General features: G+C 42.1%; 1 protein-coding gene across 2 annotated transcripts in view; it reads right to left on the bottom strand.

The window, feature by feature from the left end:
• The window catches only part of IL18RAP (interleukin 18 receptor accessory protein), a 275544-nt gene extending 258881 nt beyond the window's left edge, over positions 1-16663 (bottom strand). The window contains exon 1 of one of the 2 annotated variants that reach the window (XM_069204435.1): positions 16316-16663. The gene's annotated coding sequence lies outside the window, so the exon portion shown is untranslated. The remainder of the gene's footprint in view (positions 1-16315) is intronic. The other variant, XM_069204436.1, reaches the window with a different exon arrangement.
• Between the last annotated feature and the right edge of the window lie 307 nt (positions 16664-16970).

Genomic DNA, 16970 nt, shown 5'->3' with positions numbered 1-16970 from the left:
CAGGTTTGGATATCAGATCACCTGCTATTCAGAGACGGCCGCCGCAAATCTCGAGTGGAGGGGCGGGAAGGGGGGAGTTATGGAGACACGGGGTGGAATAATTTAAAAAACATACCTCTTCCTGTCACTGCCACCTCCTGTCTCCTCACTCCTCTCTCTTCTTTTGGTGTCCCAGCATAAACTGGGACACCAGCACATGCTCCCCAGCAATCCTGGTGCTGTGTTCATGCTAAACCTAGCATAAAACGAGCATCAGGATTGGTCTGAGTGGCTTGGACTGCCGCTCAGACACTGCCCTGGGGCCTGTCCCTAAGACGGCTGGCCAATAGGTGCACTCTCTCCTCCTCCCCCATCCCACCTCCCATGGCCCAGCCTGCTCCTCCCTTCGCATGCTGCTGGCTGAGCCAGCAGCTGAAAAATAAAACAATAGATAAATATCGTCTTATCTTTCAGCTCCTGGCTCAGCCGGGGAGGGAGGTGGACACGGGAGGGTGACGCTCCTTCACCATTGCAAAGGAGCCACCCCTGCTGCTAATCCTAACGAAATGGAGGCAGGAATTAGATAATTGGTGGGAAGCCAAAAGCCTGTGATCAAGATATCACAATGGCAGAAAAGTAAACTCACACAAATACTTAGTTGGTACACAATGCTCATAACTCCCTTGAATTTACTAAGTACACTGCGACAAGCATCTACCCATTGGTATGACTGAATAGATAGTTACAGTAACCCAATAGTATCTCAGCCATCATCATTCACCCCCCATACCCCCATGTTGATATCAACCCACTTCACACCCTGACTCAAGTTTAATAATTGTTTGAATCGTTCGACTCCTGAAAGAAAGAGGTATTATTATTTAACATCAGAGTGTGTGATGCATGAGAATTTAGGGTGCATCTTAAACATGTATATAATGCCCTCACAGTGTTAGGGGATGAAGCTTACCACTTAAGTGTGGACAATGAAATACTGGACCAATGCTCCTGGAAAAACGTACAATAGTTTTTGTGCTTATAAAATCTCAATAAAAAGGTTAAAACACTTGTGCTGTAAAATGCATGAGTTGGCCCCATTTTCAAATGATTTCTCAAAGAGGTGGATGTGATCACCCGGAACAACCACAAAGGAAGTTGAGGTTGCCCACTGGTGAATTCATGGCCTGCATTTACATTTTCACGCCAGTTTCAGAATCACCAAATGCCACTATTAATCAGGCCAAAGAGGCAATTAAAGTGGAAAGATAGGTTTATACATCAACCATGCAAAATATAGGCCAAGAACTTGCAAATGATAAAATAGAATGAAATAGTTTTCCTGCCATCCACCAACAGTGACTGCAAAATAGGAATAAAGCAAAGCAGCCCATTTCTTAAGTATATAATATGGGGCCAGATGGCATCTCCGAGCGGTTTTGCTCTTTTTCTTCTAGCTACGGTATGTATAATTAAAAATACATTTTTGTGGGGGCATGGTCTGAGCCCAAGCAAGATGGCTGCTTAGTTATTCAGCTCCTCCACTTCAACGAGAGAACACCTGTCATATAACATGGACCCAGTGACCAGAAGTGCCACTTTTGCCTCACGCAACCCTAGCATGTCTAAAGAACTGCTGTTAGCATTTTTTCAACTTCTAAAGGTGATGTAGACCAAAGCAGCAGGTCTCCATCTCCCGTCACAAAGATGAAATATGGTGCCACCTGCTAATCTTCATTAGCTACATAGCAAATGCAGGTGGTACTGAACCATCTAATCTGGAGCCCTAACACCCTGGATATGGTGCGTGCCCATGGTAGGTCTCTATTACTAAATCAGCAATAGGGACTAGTTTTTTTTAAGTGATTGGCGGTCAGCGTGGCACACTTGTATCACCCAACTGAGTCCCTGACGTATTACTATGTTTCACAAGTCCTGCAGGGCAGCGTGCATATTCCCTTTGACTCAGCTCCACTTATTTGCCAGGAATAACCGTGCGTTACTTCGTGGCTGATCCACCATGTCTGATGCAACTGAATCAACTGATTTAAAAACATGTACAAGTAATATACTGGACCAATCGCTGAGTGTTCTAACTTGCTGTTTGATAACACACACTGTGTAGATCTCCCATGTGATCCGCCAGAGGGGCTGGCTATCGATTGATGGCCCAATTAGCTGATTATTGATCTTTTTAAGTGTCTTCTGGTCATTGCACAATCTATCCTACCTTCATTAACTGTCTGTAATCTGAGAGAGTCTTGTTTACAGAGACAAAGCACAAGATGGCTATTAGTGCAATAAATAAACATATGTCTAAGTGAACAAGAGAACAACTGAACCTGGACACCTGTCTAATGTCTAGTGTCCCAGTAAATGAACTAATACACAAGTGAATACATGAGCAAATGTTTAAATTAAGAATTGCGCCTAGAAGAAGAAAGACTTTATTCGGTATGAAATAATTCAACCATTAAAACAAATAAACAACAATACATAATCCGAAATAGCAATAAAAGAGTAAATACAAAATATATACATCAAATAAAAACAGATAAACCTCATTATTAAGAATTAAAATAAAGGAAATTCATAAAAAAAACTCTACATTACTACACCAAGTAACAGCTCCCCTCAAGAACGATCCCAACCCACTCCACACCAATGCACCTGAAGCCCTTTGCAGCCACATAAAAGCAGGGCAATATTGCACAAAACCCTTGGGCCTCAACAAAGGTAATAAAAAACGAGTTCTAAAAGGTGCATAAAAAACACAAAATAATGTAAAATGGGACAAGGTCTGCAGGGACACCCCGTCACAGGGGTAAGGTCTAATAGATTTTTCACCATACTGGCCTAATGGGAAACATAGATTACTTCTAATGATCCCCAAACAAAATTGAGTAATGAGAGACCTTTCCCTCACATCATTTATGTCTAAAAGATAACGTTCAGGGCCCGCCCCCATCTTTAACATAATAAAATCCCTGACTGATTTTTTCCCTAAGAGCGCTCCCTCTCTTTTGGCCCCCTGAATTCTCAAAAAATTATCCTTAACCCAATTTTTATCACAGCTATTCAGACCCTCAGGAGTATCAAACAAGTCAGGCTGCCCCCAAATCATGGGCCATCTTTCATATATACGACAGCCAGGGAATATTCTTTACATTGTCACAGGGAAAACAATCCCTTAAAGCCTCCCTGTTAAAAGTGGCATGTTCATTACTCCAAATAGAGATCCATAACAAGAGGGGAGCCAACTGAATAGTGTCATGTACAAACTCAAGATCTAGTTCCAAATGAAGTCAAAAACTAGAAGTGTTTTGGCCAACTCCCAGTAGCCTCCTACAGAAGCAATTTTCTTCTACAATAGGGGCTCGGGTATCCATATACCCCCAAAGTGCTGCACCATACAACAGGACAAGGAGACATTTCCGCCTGTAGGTTTGAAGCAAAGGCTTAATAGGTTTACTACCTACTCTTACAGCAAAATCAAATGTAGCACCAACTGTGGCATGTAAAAGCGTACCCCTTCTGGCAATACAGGGTTTCCAAGAACCTTTATCATCAAAAATGACCCCTAAATATGGGAATTCACGAACCCTGCTAATAATTTGATCTTCAATCCTTAGCTCCCCCACCCTACTCAAGGGTCTACCAAATACCATAAAGTGTGATTTCTTATAATTAATATCTAGGCCCAAAACTGACATGAAGAAGGCATTAGCTCTAACTACTTCACGGAGGCCATTCATAGCGCGGGCCATAAGGACTGCATCGTCTGCATACGTCAACACAGGGACATTAATACCATTCATATTAGGAACATCCCTGCAGTGTTCCATCAGGAATTCCGACAATCCATTTGTATATAAAAGGAAGAGAGTGGGAGCCAACACACACCCCTGGCAAACGCCCCTTGTGAGCTTAAAAGCCTCTGAGCACTACCCATTTATTCCCACCCTCACATTTGCAGCCGTTCCTGAGTGGAGATACCGGAGCAACTCTACAATATTAGGATCCATCCCTAACTGATTTAGCCTCTCCCACAGTATAGAACGATTTACCTTGTCAAAAGCACAGCTAAGTTCCATAAAAGCAAGGTAGAGGGTTCAGTTCCTAGCTTGCGTATATTTCCCATTCATCATCAATAGGTTAAGGCACTGTTCTCGCGTGCCAAGACCTTCCCTAAATCCATACTGGTCCCGGCTTGGAATTTCATTTTCTATCATCCAGGCCTCAATACGCCTTAAGATGTTCCGTCCGAGAAGCTTTGCAGAAGAATCAAGGAGGGAAATGGGGCGATAAGACTTAGGATCATTCCGATCACCCTTTTTGAATACTGGGATAATAAAGGCCAATCTCCAGGAGGCAGGAATACGCACAGTAACTGCCACATCAAGCACATTTAATAGAATAGGTGCCCATAGTTGAGGACAGGATTTATACAAATCCATAAGGATCAAATCCGGGCCTGGGGCTTTAATACTAGCACTACCCTGGAGTGCATCAATAACCTCCTGGAGTGAAAACCTGATCGCTAGATTGGGAACCATATCATATTCATTATCCCGGTTATTTCTTAGGGGGATTCCCTCAAAAGTTCTACAAAAATAGTTTACCCAGGCCTCCGGGGCAATGTTGTAGCTGAGGCCCTCAGATGTTTCTGTTACAAAAGAACCTCTATTTACCACCTTCCAGAACAAACCAGGATCCTTCAGGACTGTGGCTTGCTCGATCTCTTCCCAAGCTTTTTCTTTATGTTTTATCTTATTCTCCCTCAAAGCCCTTTTGTACTTGATCCTTGCTTCTTTCCCAAGAACCCTATCTCTGGGATATTTCTTGAGGGCCGTATTCATGTTTGCCCTGGAGTCATAACAGGCCTTATCAAACCACCCACGTCTGTGCTTACTGGGGCGGCTGCCTATTGAAAATAAACAATCTCTAACTGCTATGTTTATTACAGTTATTAAATCCCTAACTTCCTTAGGACTAGGAGTCTCTATCAAACGTATTTCCGTGAACAAATGTAGGTTGTCCCCCACCACCCATTCTACAACTTGTTGGGGATCTACCTGTTTCCAACCAAGTTACCTTCCCTGATCTCTTATCTCCAGTGATGAGGGCCCACCCCGTCCTGATTTACATAAAGCCCCTGGGAGTTTAAAGCAAACTGTAAGGGGATTGTGAACACTAATACACTCCCCTAAGACCTCTCCTCCAGTCATCAGATCTTTCAGTTGTGGAGACACAAAAATATAATAATCAATTGTGGTGTCAGACCCTCTACCCACATAAGTTGGGAGTTGATAAGTATCTACTGCTTCCAAGTCACAGAAATTCCAAAGGCCCATCTTCCTAACTTCCTTAATCAGGACTCTGCCTCTAGAATCCTGAACACCATCCGCTGAGTAATCCTCACAGTCACACTCGAAGGATTTACCACTGTACTAAGGCGTCCCAACTTTGCATTAAAATCTCCCAACACAATGGCACAGAATTCCAGCCCCACTTCCTCCATTCTACACTTCCACACCTGAAGAACGGAGAAGAGGGCCCCAATTTGACACCCCACATCCCAAACAGCATTGTGAAAATTGACCAACAGAACATTAAAATTGTTGGGAAAAATTACCCATACAGGCAATATACCCTGGTGATTACAATTAATTTGGAATGCACCCACTATCTTAGAAAAGCGGATTAGGGTAACCAGGCCACCTTTCGAGCGGCCTCCAAAGGACTGCACAGCTGGGACTGCAAATCTTTCATACCCATCCCACGCCGCCAACCCATCCGACCAAGTTTCCTGGAGCATAATAATATCGTAATTAGCCAGAGACCTAACCCAGGCCTGTTCAGATAGCTTGGCATCATACCCCGCAATATTCCATGAAATAAGACCGCACTGTGGAATCACCCCCTCCCGCGCAATCAGAGTCTTGGTGCATTGTCAGTTCACCCCTTCCAAGTCTAGATTTCTATTGTTATCAGCTCTCCTGCTGGATATCCGCAGGGCATTCTGACCTAGGGGAGATTCCTGCCAAGTTCAAGGGAAAACTCAGCACCCAGTCGTATGTGATTATAAAAATAACACAGGGGGGCCATACCAATTGTTCCTACTCTTGAAAAAGCAGGGCTGTGAGTAGAGAGAAGCCGTTGTGCCAGGGCAGGCTATCTAACATTTATAATAATACAATCTTCATACCCCTCCTTTTTTTGGGGCCCGACCCAATCAATTCTTCTAGCAAACAAGATGTCCTTGAGATCCTTACACGAACAATCAACATTTTTGCTCAGCCAATAGCCAGTCTTATTTATTAGTTGGGCCATAGACTCAATAACCCCAGGGGCCAAAGCAGGGACATTCGTCAACACCACCACATAAGGGGCACAGGCCGGGGGGAGCTCCAAACAGACCAACAAAGACCTTTTCTTCGGCGGGTTCTGATTATACTTCCCATCCAACTGTTGGCAGATCCCCCCAACTGCCACAGATTCATCAGCAGGTTGCCTGCTACTGTTAGGTCTATTTACGCCCCCCCGTCCATTGGTAGGGCAGTAGATGAATCCGGCGCATTCTCAGCACAAGCACCTTGGGCCCCAAAATTTGTAGGATTATCCAATTGCTGTGGCATTTTCCCCAAAGGTCCCAGCAGCTTCCGCCTCCAAGATCACCTCCTCACTTGGTTGGAACAGACAGCTCGGGGCCACAAGACCACCCGTACATTGGCTCCCTTGGCTTCCTTGCTCACGTAGCCGAGAAACTGCTTTTTCTATGGCCAATAATTTCGCCACAACAGGGGACAAAATACCCTCAATCATTTCCTTAAGTTTTAACAATAGATTGGTTACATCGCAACCCATAGGCTGGTAAAGTTCAGGGCCACTGTTCATCCCCTTAGGGATTTCCAGAAGAGATGTTTTTGTTTTGGGCATCGTTTTCTTTAATACCTTTTTCTTCCTTGGGGTGGGTTCCTCTAGTCCAAGGGGCAAGCCGGGGGAGAGGACAACAAAAGACTTTTACTTCTTCTCGAAGGCCCTGGACCACTAGAATCCTCTATTGTCTCAACATGGACGTGCTCAACAGCAACAAATTGGTTTCCCAAAAGAGAGGCCGCCTCCTCATCCAAGCCCTCAGGGGGATCACTAACTACTGGGACATTACACCAGTCCTCCATCTCCATGGATAGCCTCCTCTCTGCCAGATCAATTTCCTTGGTCACAACCCCAACAGCTCTACCGAGGAAGGAGTCCAGTGTGGTGTTTACACTACCCTGCCTACCACCACCACCATCACTCGTAGCTCCAGTTAGCTGACCCTTTTTCCTGCCCATTTTACAAATAGTGGCACCTCACTAAAATAGGGCAACAAAAGTCACAGCTAAGGAAAAAAAACACAATTTGAAACACAGTCCCTCCCACAATAGATCTCCAGGCGCTGGCAATATTGAGTGATAAACATTAACTCACCATCCACAGAAAGATGAAAGGGGTGTGACCCAGCCCAGCCTCTGACAGTCGATGATGGGCGCAAGACGGGCCCGCCCTTGGCCCAGGCTTTGCCCGGGCGCATCCCTCGCAGTGGGAGAGAGCAACGCGCTATATGCATTTGTTAGGGTGTTCTCCGCTCCCTAGCCCAACAGCCATGGCGTCCCCAAGGTCCAGGCAAGTTCCAGGCAAGGTCCAGGTAAGTCTAACACGTCCCGTGCAGCAGGAGAGAGCAACGTGCTATATGCGCTTGTGAGGGCTGGCTCCGCCCCCTAGCTCAACAGCCACAGCGTCCCCCAAGGTCCAGGCAAGGTCCAGGAAAGTCTAACACGTCCCACGCAGCGGGAGAGAGCAACGCACTATATGCGCTTGTGAGGGTTGGCTTTGCCCCCTAGCCCAACAGCCACGCCGTTCCCCAAGGTCCAGGCAAGGTCCAGGCAAGTCTAACACGTCCCGCCTAACATCCTATCTAATGTCCTAGCGACCTTTCCAATATTCTCTGCTGGTGATAACCCTGGAATAATCTACATCAACATAAGGTGTGAACTTGTACCTTACGCAAGTTTGATATCATAACTTTGGGCATAAAATCTTTAATGATCTCCGTTTAATTTACAACCATATATACACTGGTGTTCTCCTGAATTAAACCTATTCTGCACACAAACATCATTTCCCCCTCAATTTTTGCTCATGGCAAATCAATACGCTAAGCACTGCCTCAAATAATATTGCCCTTTGCTGCACCCACCCTTGAATCAAACTTATTATACCATCAAACATGGCAGGCTCTGAAACCAAAGAAACAGATCACAAAGACATCAGGGGACACAAACACCATATGCCTGGTTAAAAATCTGACCCACCAACTTTGGACTCACCTGTTAAAATTACATTTGACCCAGTAGTTTCCATGGAAATTATCCTAGACAAATTGAATTCACTGTATGAAATAACACATTCTACCAAGGTCAATACTGATAACCTACAAATAGATATGGAGGAATTCAAAAAGGAATTAAACAATATAACTCAAGGAATGAATGATGCTGAATCTGGAGTTAGCAGGTTGAAAGGCCAATCTCACTCTGTAATGAAAAAATTAAAATCTAACAAAAAAAGATTTAATTCCTCGAAAAACAAATCACAAACCTGGAAGACAGGAATTGAAGAGGGAATCTTGGAATCTTTGGTTGTCCCCAAATAATCAGAAGATGATTGTGACTCCTGTGTGACCTTTCTAGAATCATGGATACCACAAGTCTTAAAAACTGACTTCAAGAGGGACTTCACAATTGAAACAAATCATAGAATCCCAACAAAATCAACTCTATGCCCAAAGACTTATAGGCTTGAAATCTTCAGATCCTTAAGACACAAACTTACAGAAAAAATCCTACAACATATAAGGTTGATAAAAATCAATCTCTTGGAAAAGACCTAGCCTATCCAGTTTTGTCCCAGCATATAGTTGCAAACATTGTAACAACTAATTTGCCTCACCCTTGTCTAAATGTGACTAATTGAAATGTCTGCATGATGGATGTACTATATCCCCATGATCTTAGCAATCTACCAAGAAACGCTGATCACTTCTGGACTCTCTTACCCTGTTTGCAAGTAACCTAACCAATATTCATCATTGCCTTAACGTCGCCACCTCACACTATTTATAAGCACAACAACATTTAATTTTACTTGAGGAAATATTAACTCCACTAATAACATCATTACCTTTATCCCATGGATATTTTCTCATTGTGCTTGTTCCTCAAGTTACATTTGATCTTGATTATGCTGTATGTATATAATGTTATTTCTTTATGTCTGTATGCTGTTCATGATGCTACACTCACTGTTACACATGCTATTAGACACACTGCCTGCACGGTTAATTACATCTTTTCACCTTGTTGTAATGCATTGCCAAACATTTCACTATGTTATTTCTCTTCTCTTATTGTTCCTGATAATTTTATTATATTGGACTGATAGTTTGATGTTCATTTTATGAACTCAACCTACTCAGCATACATATATAAAGGCAGGCAAAAGTTCTAACAGTTTTTGTTCATAAATCCTCTGTATACTTACGTAAGATGTGCTTTTAAGCAAGTATTGTTTTTCTCTTTTTTGCTGATAATGTTTACAGTACCTGTTTTTCTCTTCATTGTTGCATAGTACTAATTATACCCCTAATATTCTTACTGCTCGACCCACTTATAACTGCACTGCATCACCCATAACATGTTGAATTGTTAGCACTTACCACTGTGTTTGAAATATATTATTTTATAGGTCCCATGTGTTTAAGAAAGGTTTCTGCCTGGCTCTATTAGCTCTCTCTTAGCAGCACCCACGTATTTACTTACTCCCCTTTTCCAGTGGTCATCTCCATGGAACGTCTACATCGGCCTCTGTATTTCCGTGGGAGAGTTATAGGTGAGTTAAGGGGTTTCCCTAACTGCTTTTTTCCAGAAACTGGTCCCAGGATGCTTGTTTCCGGTGCAGGGAGGACCTGGCCTGGCAGTTTGGGCTGCACTGTTCCCATGGGGAACAGGGTCAAGACAGATTTGCATATGGCTGGGTCCAAACTGGGGTGGCGTGGTGGGCAAAGAAACAATGGATTAAACCCAGATCTCTTTGACTGAGAGTGAATGTTTGGATTGTTCAGCATTCCGTCCATCATCTGTTCTTTTTTCCAGCAACATTATTGTTGCAGGTAGTTTTAACCTCCTTTACCATTTAGGCAGAAGTTCTTATAGACCTAACAAATCCCATAAACAAATGAGGAATTTATGTAAACAAAACACTATCTGAACGACATGTGGCAGTTTCACAATCCACCAGGAAGCAAATTTACATTTATTCACAACCACAGAACACCCTATCAATAATAGAATACATACTTTGTAATAACAATGTTATGCCTACAACCTCTAATCCTAAAATTTAACCAATACTAATCTCTGGTCACGCATGCCTATTAGTTGACATGCATATTGCTCATGAACCACCCAAGTGGAAACATTGAAGATTTAATAAAGAATTGCTTAATGACCAATCACACACCGACAAGATAAAATGCGGAACTAACACCTTTTTTTATGAAAATGATACCAGCAACATTAAGAAAGAAACCCTGTGGGGTGCTATGAAGGCCACCATCAGAGGAGAGTTTATCAACATCATGCCACAGATTAACAAACGTATAAACACAACTCGTAATAAAATAGAAAATGATATCAAACAATTGAAAAATTAATTCACCAACAAAAAGATCAGGGAATCTTGCACCAACTAAAATTGTTAAAGTATGAATACAACAAGATATTAAGCAGAAGAGCACACACCTGGGTACAAAATACTGAATATCTGGCAAAGCACCAGGACCAGGTGGTCTTACTGCCAACATTTATAAAACTTTTCAAATTGAACCGCTACCCCATATGGAATCTCTCTTCCATCACTTTGATAAGACTGGTAAGATCACAGGCTCCACATTTGGAGCCACCATCACTGTTGTCCACAAAAAAACTAAGGACCCAGAGAAGTAAAAAATTATAGACCCATTTCCCTTCTGAATCTGGTTTGTAAAATCTAAGCAAACGGTCTGGCAACCGGATTAGAAAAAAGTTCTCCCATCCCTTATTCACCAGTCACAAACCGGTTTCATCAAAGGCAGACATGGAGCAGAGAATGTGAGACTTTTCTGTCATGTAATTAAAAATGCTAAATTTCTAGACTCCCCTACAATTGCCATTGCCTTGGACCAAGAAAAGGCACTTGATAAGGTCGCCTACATGTTCCTGCATGCTGTCATACAGAAATTCAATTTAGGAGACACTTTTACTCAACAGGCTTTTGCATTATATTCAAAACCTCTGCTCGCATTAGGACAAATGGAATCCCCTCAGACACAATTAATCTAGCACAAGGTTGTCCACTTCCCCATTATACCTTTTAGCAATTGAATTGCTTTTACCTACCATCAAAGCCACCACAGCTATTGAAAGTATCCCTACTGACGATACCCCATATCAAGTTGTCGGTTATCTTCTCACAAGATGCCAAAAGGGCTATCCACGCTATCTTAAAAGTGATCTCTTGCTACGCCAAAGTCTCAGATTATTTTTAAACCTAGATAACACTGATGTCTTTCACCTCAACAACTTAACATTTTCATCAATTGTGCACAACACTAAACAACATTGGAAAACCCCAAAGATTAAATACTTCGGTATGTCATTTAAAAACAACCTAGAAAAGACAAAGAAAATAACTGAAGAGAACTAACTTTAAAAAATCAAAGATTTTCATGACATGGTGGGGCCGCATGGAATGCATCAAAATAATGATTGCTCCACAAATGAACTTTATCATGTCCACGATACCCACGCAATTATCCAACAACTTATTCAATAATATAGACACCCTACTTTCTGAATTCCTTTAGAAAGGGAAAAGTGGAAGAATTGTCCTAAAAATCTAAAACTAAACAAGCAACATGGAGGATTAAACCTCCGTAACTTCCATAAATACCAACTTGTCTCCCTTATCAAACAAGCCACTTGGAGGACCAATCCTCGCTCTTAGGAAGGAGACACCATTATGGCTAAATATTGAAGAACCTTTAGTCAAACCATGCTCATTAATCTCATTAATAATCGTGAAAAGCCACCCACTGTCACAAGCTCATAACATTATGAGAGACACTGTCTAAACTCTCAAAGCATTAGACAAAATGTTTACAAATAAAATCCAAAACTCTGATTATGCTTCCCTTTGGTACTACCCCAAGATCAACATCGATAGCACAACTCCTTTGTGGGCCTCTTGGTCCTCTACTAAGCTCCTATTTCTCAAAGACCTTGCATCCTCACCCTATCCTAAAACATTTGCAGAATTACAGAACTTGCATAAACTAGGCAACATTGAATGCTATAACTTAAGGTCACAATGAATAGGATTCTTACTCCACATAGGTTTGATCTAATATCCTTTTGTTGAAATGGATGCTCTAGTTGGCAGTGGTTTGCACCCTGTCCAAGTAGGGACCCTCACTCTAGTCAGGGTAAGGGAGTCACACAGCTAAGATAACCCCTGCTTCACCCCTGTGGTAGCTTAACACGAGCTGACTGGCTTATCTAAGAGGCAATGTGTCAAAAGTATTTGTACACACACACACACACACACACACAGGATAACCTTGGAAACAACACTTCACACCAGTTTAGATAAATAGCCAATATTTAACTGAGTAAAACAAGATCAAAATGGCAAATATCCAACATACACAAGTAAAGATACACATTTTCAAAAATTAAATCCTAGTATAGCGCTAAGAAACACAATAGCTCCAATTGGGGCTATCAAGGTGTCTTGATGGAGTCACTTCCAACAGTCTGATGCCACTTGCAAGGGAGTGCGGGCTGGTCACAGAGTCACACGGACCCTGGGTACAGTACCTGGGAAAATGAAGAAACAAAGACATTGCACTGGGTGGGGGTGGGAGGCATCACTAGTGCTGGTGTGGTGTTAGTCCCTTACTGCTACCGCGGAGCTGAGGTGTCAGTTTCTTACAGTTGCAGGGGGCGTGATGTGTCATTGGTGGTGAGGCATTGGTTCCTTATGACAAGACAGGGTCGATTAATCCATCAGGTCAAGTCTCAAAGTGTCGACTTTGCAGTATTGCGATCAAACCACAGGGCCACAGGTGCTGCGACGCACTCAGAGTCAGGTGTCATGGAAGTCAGTGATACCGCACTTGGGAACTCACACTGTGGCAGAGTTTTGAAGGTGCTGTACCAGCATCTGGCCTGCATTGCCGGTCATGGTCATTGCAATCAGCAGTGACCACAGCTCCAGTAAAAGCTGCAGTGCAGAGTTGGAGAATGGCTTGGTTCCAAAGTGGCTCTGGAATCAATGTCCTAAGTTTCTTCTTGGTTGCATGAGAGCTCACTTCCAAGGGCCCAGGAACTAGATTTAGCACCACTTTGCAAGTCTGGTCTCTCTTAAAGAGAGCCCAGGCACTGACAGGTGAAGTTGCTGATGTCCTCAGACTTCTTACCAGGAGACAAGCTCCTTAGAGAACCATGGAAAGCAGGATGTAGAAAGCCAAGTCCAGTCCTTTCACTCTCAAGATAGAAGCAGCAAGCAGCAGGCAGCAGGCCAGCACAACAAAGCAACAGGCAGATTTGCAGTCTCTCCTCTAGCATCCAGTTCTTCATCCTGGCAGAATGTCCTCAGTCCAAAAGTGTTCTAACTATGTGGTGTCAATAGTCCAGTACTTATACCTATTTCTGTCTTTGAGGTAGGCAAACTTCAAAGAGAAGTCTTTGTAGTGCACAATACCCTGCCTTTCCATACCCTGGAGGGTTGGGGACTGCTTTATGTGAGGACAGGCACAGCCCTACTCAGGTGCTAGGGTCAGCTCCTCCCACCATTCTAGCTCAGGACAACCCAACAGCATGGTCTGGTGATGGGTCATCAGATACGCAGGGCACATCTCAGCTCCCTTTGTGTGATTGTCTAGAGTGAGTGCACAAACAACCCAATTGAAAGCTTGACCCAGGGGTGTATTCAGCAGACAGGCAGAGAATGGTTAAACAAGAAATGCCCACTTTCTAAAAGCAGCATTTTTAAACTCACAATTCAAAAAACAATTTCGCTCAAAAATGTATTTTAAATTGTGAGTTCAGAGACCCCAAATTCCAATCTCTATCTGCTCCCAATGGAAAATTACACTTAAAAGATATTTCAAGGCAATCCCCCTGTTAGCCTATGGGAGAGATAAGGCTTACAATAGTGAAATCTGAATTTAGCAGTATTTCACTATGAGGACCTAACTTTTAAATACACTGCAACCTTCGCATGAGGCTGCCTTGGGCCTACCTTAAGGGTGACTTATAGGTAACAAAAGGGAAGGTTTGGGCCTGGCAATTGGATGCACTTGCCAGGTTGGCATGGCAGTTTAAACCTGCACTCACAGGCACTGCAATCGCAGGCTTGAGACATGTTTCCAGGGCTGCTTATTTGGGTGGCACAATCAGTGCTGCAGGCCCACTAGTAGTATTTGAAAGACAGGCCCTGGGCACACCTGGTGCACTATACTAGGAACCTACTAGTAAATCAAATATGCCAATCATGGGAAAAACAATCACCAATACATTTTAGACAGAGAGCATATGCATTTTGCACTGGTTAGCAACGGTAAAGTGCCCAGAATCATAAAGACAACAAAAAAAAGTTGGAAAAAATAGTAGGAAGAAGGCAAAAATATGGGACACGCTGCATCTTATACATATACAAAACTTTAAGTTCCACTAATATCAACAAGAAAATGATGTTCAAAATGCCATCTAAATTGATAGATGCGTCTACTGAATCTATTACACCTACTATTAATGATGACTCTTGGAAAAAGACCTGGACTTCGGCCCTCAAAAATAAAAATATTCCCCATTTTGCCACAATGCAAATACTGGGTACTTCATAGAATTTACTTGACCCCGGAGAAAGTTAAGAAGTTTAGACTTCTAGATTCATATAAATGCTGGAATTGTCAATAATCTACGGGTACCATTAGACGTATGATATTTCACTGCAAAAAAGTCCAGCAATTCTGGAATGAGATTTTAAAAAAAACGTAATAAATGATATTTTAACACCGACATACCCCTCGACCACCTAATCACCATGGGCCCTGGTCCCACTTGCCTGACCTTAAACTAAACTCCCCCAACAAGTGTCTCTTAGGCCTCCTACTAACAAAAGGAATAAAAAACATTCTATGTGAATAGAAAACGAATCAAAACTTATCCCATCACACCTGGTGGGCATGGGTCTGCTTCACAAGAAGTGCGGACAACACGATCTCAAATAACAATTTTAATTGTCAAACTTCACAGAAACTATGGACTAAATTCGATCTGTATTTACTAAAACAATTCAGCACCACTGATCTAAAAAACTACTCAGCCACCCCTATGGCTGGAGCTAATGAGCTTCAATTATCATGTTAAAATACTACTAGGTACCATCAACACATTGATTAGGCTTCAACTTTGACATCTCTCTTTCCCTTTGTCTAGACTCCATTGTCTCCTTTATCCCAGAGACACATATAGGCTTCTCCCCCTCCCATTAACGTCGCCCACTTCCTCCAGGGGGGTTTACAAGAACAAATGTATTTTACAGTATCTGTAATGTGGATCTGTTCCTAGTTATCAATATAATAATGTATCATTCTTGATAGCAGGGTCAGTCCTTATTGTCTCTTGTGCTGTATGATCACTACCCTCCCCCCCTATTCTCAAAGGCAAAACCAAATAAATGTTTTGAAACTGAGAAAAAATACATTTTCGTATTTTATTCACTTAGCAAAATATGAAAGGTGATTTTTTGCTAAAACAAACAGCACTACCTGCTGCAACAGAAATGGGCAAAACAGAACGACTGTACAAATATGATATATCGTCCTATTTAACACATTGGTGCAAATTAGTGTTACCTTAGCAGTTTATTAACTCCTGACCCACATTTATTGGCAGTGGATGAGTAAACAAGTACACAAACTTGAAATATTCAACTGTGGGTTAGCCTGACAATATTCTTAATTTCATACTAGGTTTCGAATTCATTACCGTACTAAATATTGACAAATAATTACGTGAAAATGTGGGACGAGCGTGCTTATAAGAAAGCTATGAGAAAGAAGATGCCTGTCATATACAGATACTTTTATGAATCTATATAAAAGCACTTATTTACGCAGTTCTAAACGCCGCAGACACTAAAAACTCATCATTCATCAATAGAATACGTAAATACATTGTAATACTCTTACCTAATTTCCTGAGACAGAAGGCGAATTGAAAGCTGCTGAACAGATGGTTTTAGGCAAGTATTTCCCAAAATGGCAAGAAAACAGTGAGATTAAGAAGACTTCTCAGTTCGTAACCGCTTAAAGGTTGTCAGAAACGGTTACAGTTAACTTCCTATGGTTTTGTAGAGCAAAATGTACAAAATGTCTCCCCCTCCCTTATGTTTGAAATGAAATTGCTGAGTAAAAGCGCAGATCGGGAAAGCAAGTTTTAAAATAAGACCATAAACATAAGTGATACGCAGGTATCAGAAAAGAGTTTAACAAAAGCATTTCAGTAACGTGTGTGGTTTCGGTTAATCTGCTTCCTGTAGCAGAACTCTGTTTTCAACTTTAATTTTCTTGCACAAACACATTGCTGAGTTCTCGCGCCTTTTCCTGTTGTTCAAGACCGGAAACTCGACTTTTCCTGATCCGATAGTTGTGACAAATTTTCGAATCAGTCACGTTCCTTATAGGAATAACAAACATGTTCAGAAGGTGTTGTGTATTAAGGCATATAAGAACAATAACTTTATAAAAAAAATTAAAAGACGTATTATGCCGTTCACAACTTATTAATTGTGATACCTTGAAAACTATTCGGTGAGTTGAGAAGTCCTTCCTTCCCACGTGTTAA

This window comes from Pleurodeles waltl, chromosome 8, assembly GCF_031143425.1.
Source record: "Pleurodeles waltl isolate 20211129_DDA chromosome 8, aPleWal1.hap1.20221129, whole genome shotgun sequence".
In the NCBI taxonomy this organism is placed as follows: Eukaryota; Metazoa; Chordata; class Amphibia; order Caudata; family Salamandridae; genus Pleurodeles; species Pleurodeles waltl.
The sequence above is the reverse complement of the archived record's forward strand: the minus strand, read 5'-3'. Positions and strand labels throughout refer to the sequence as shown.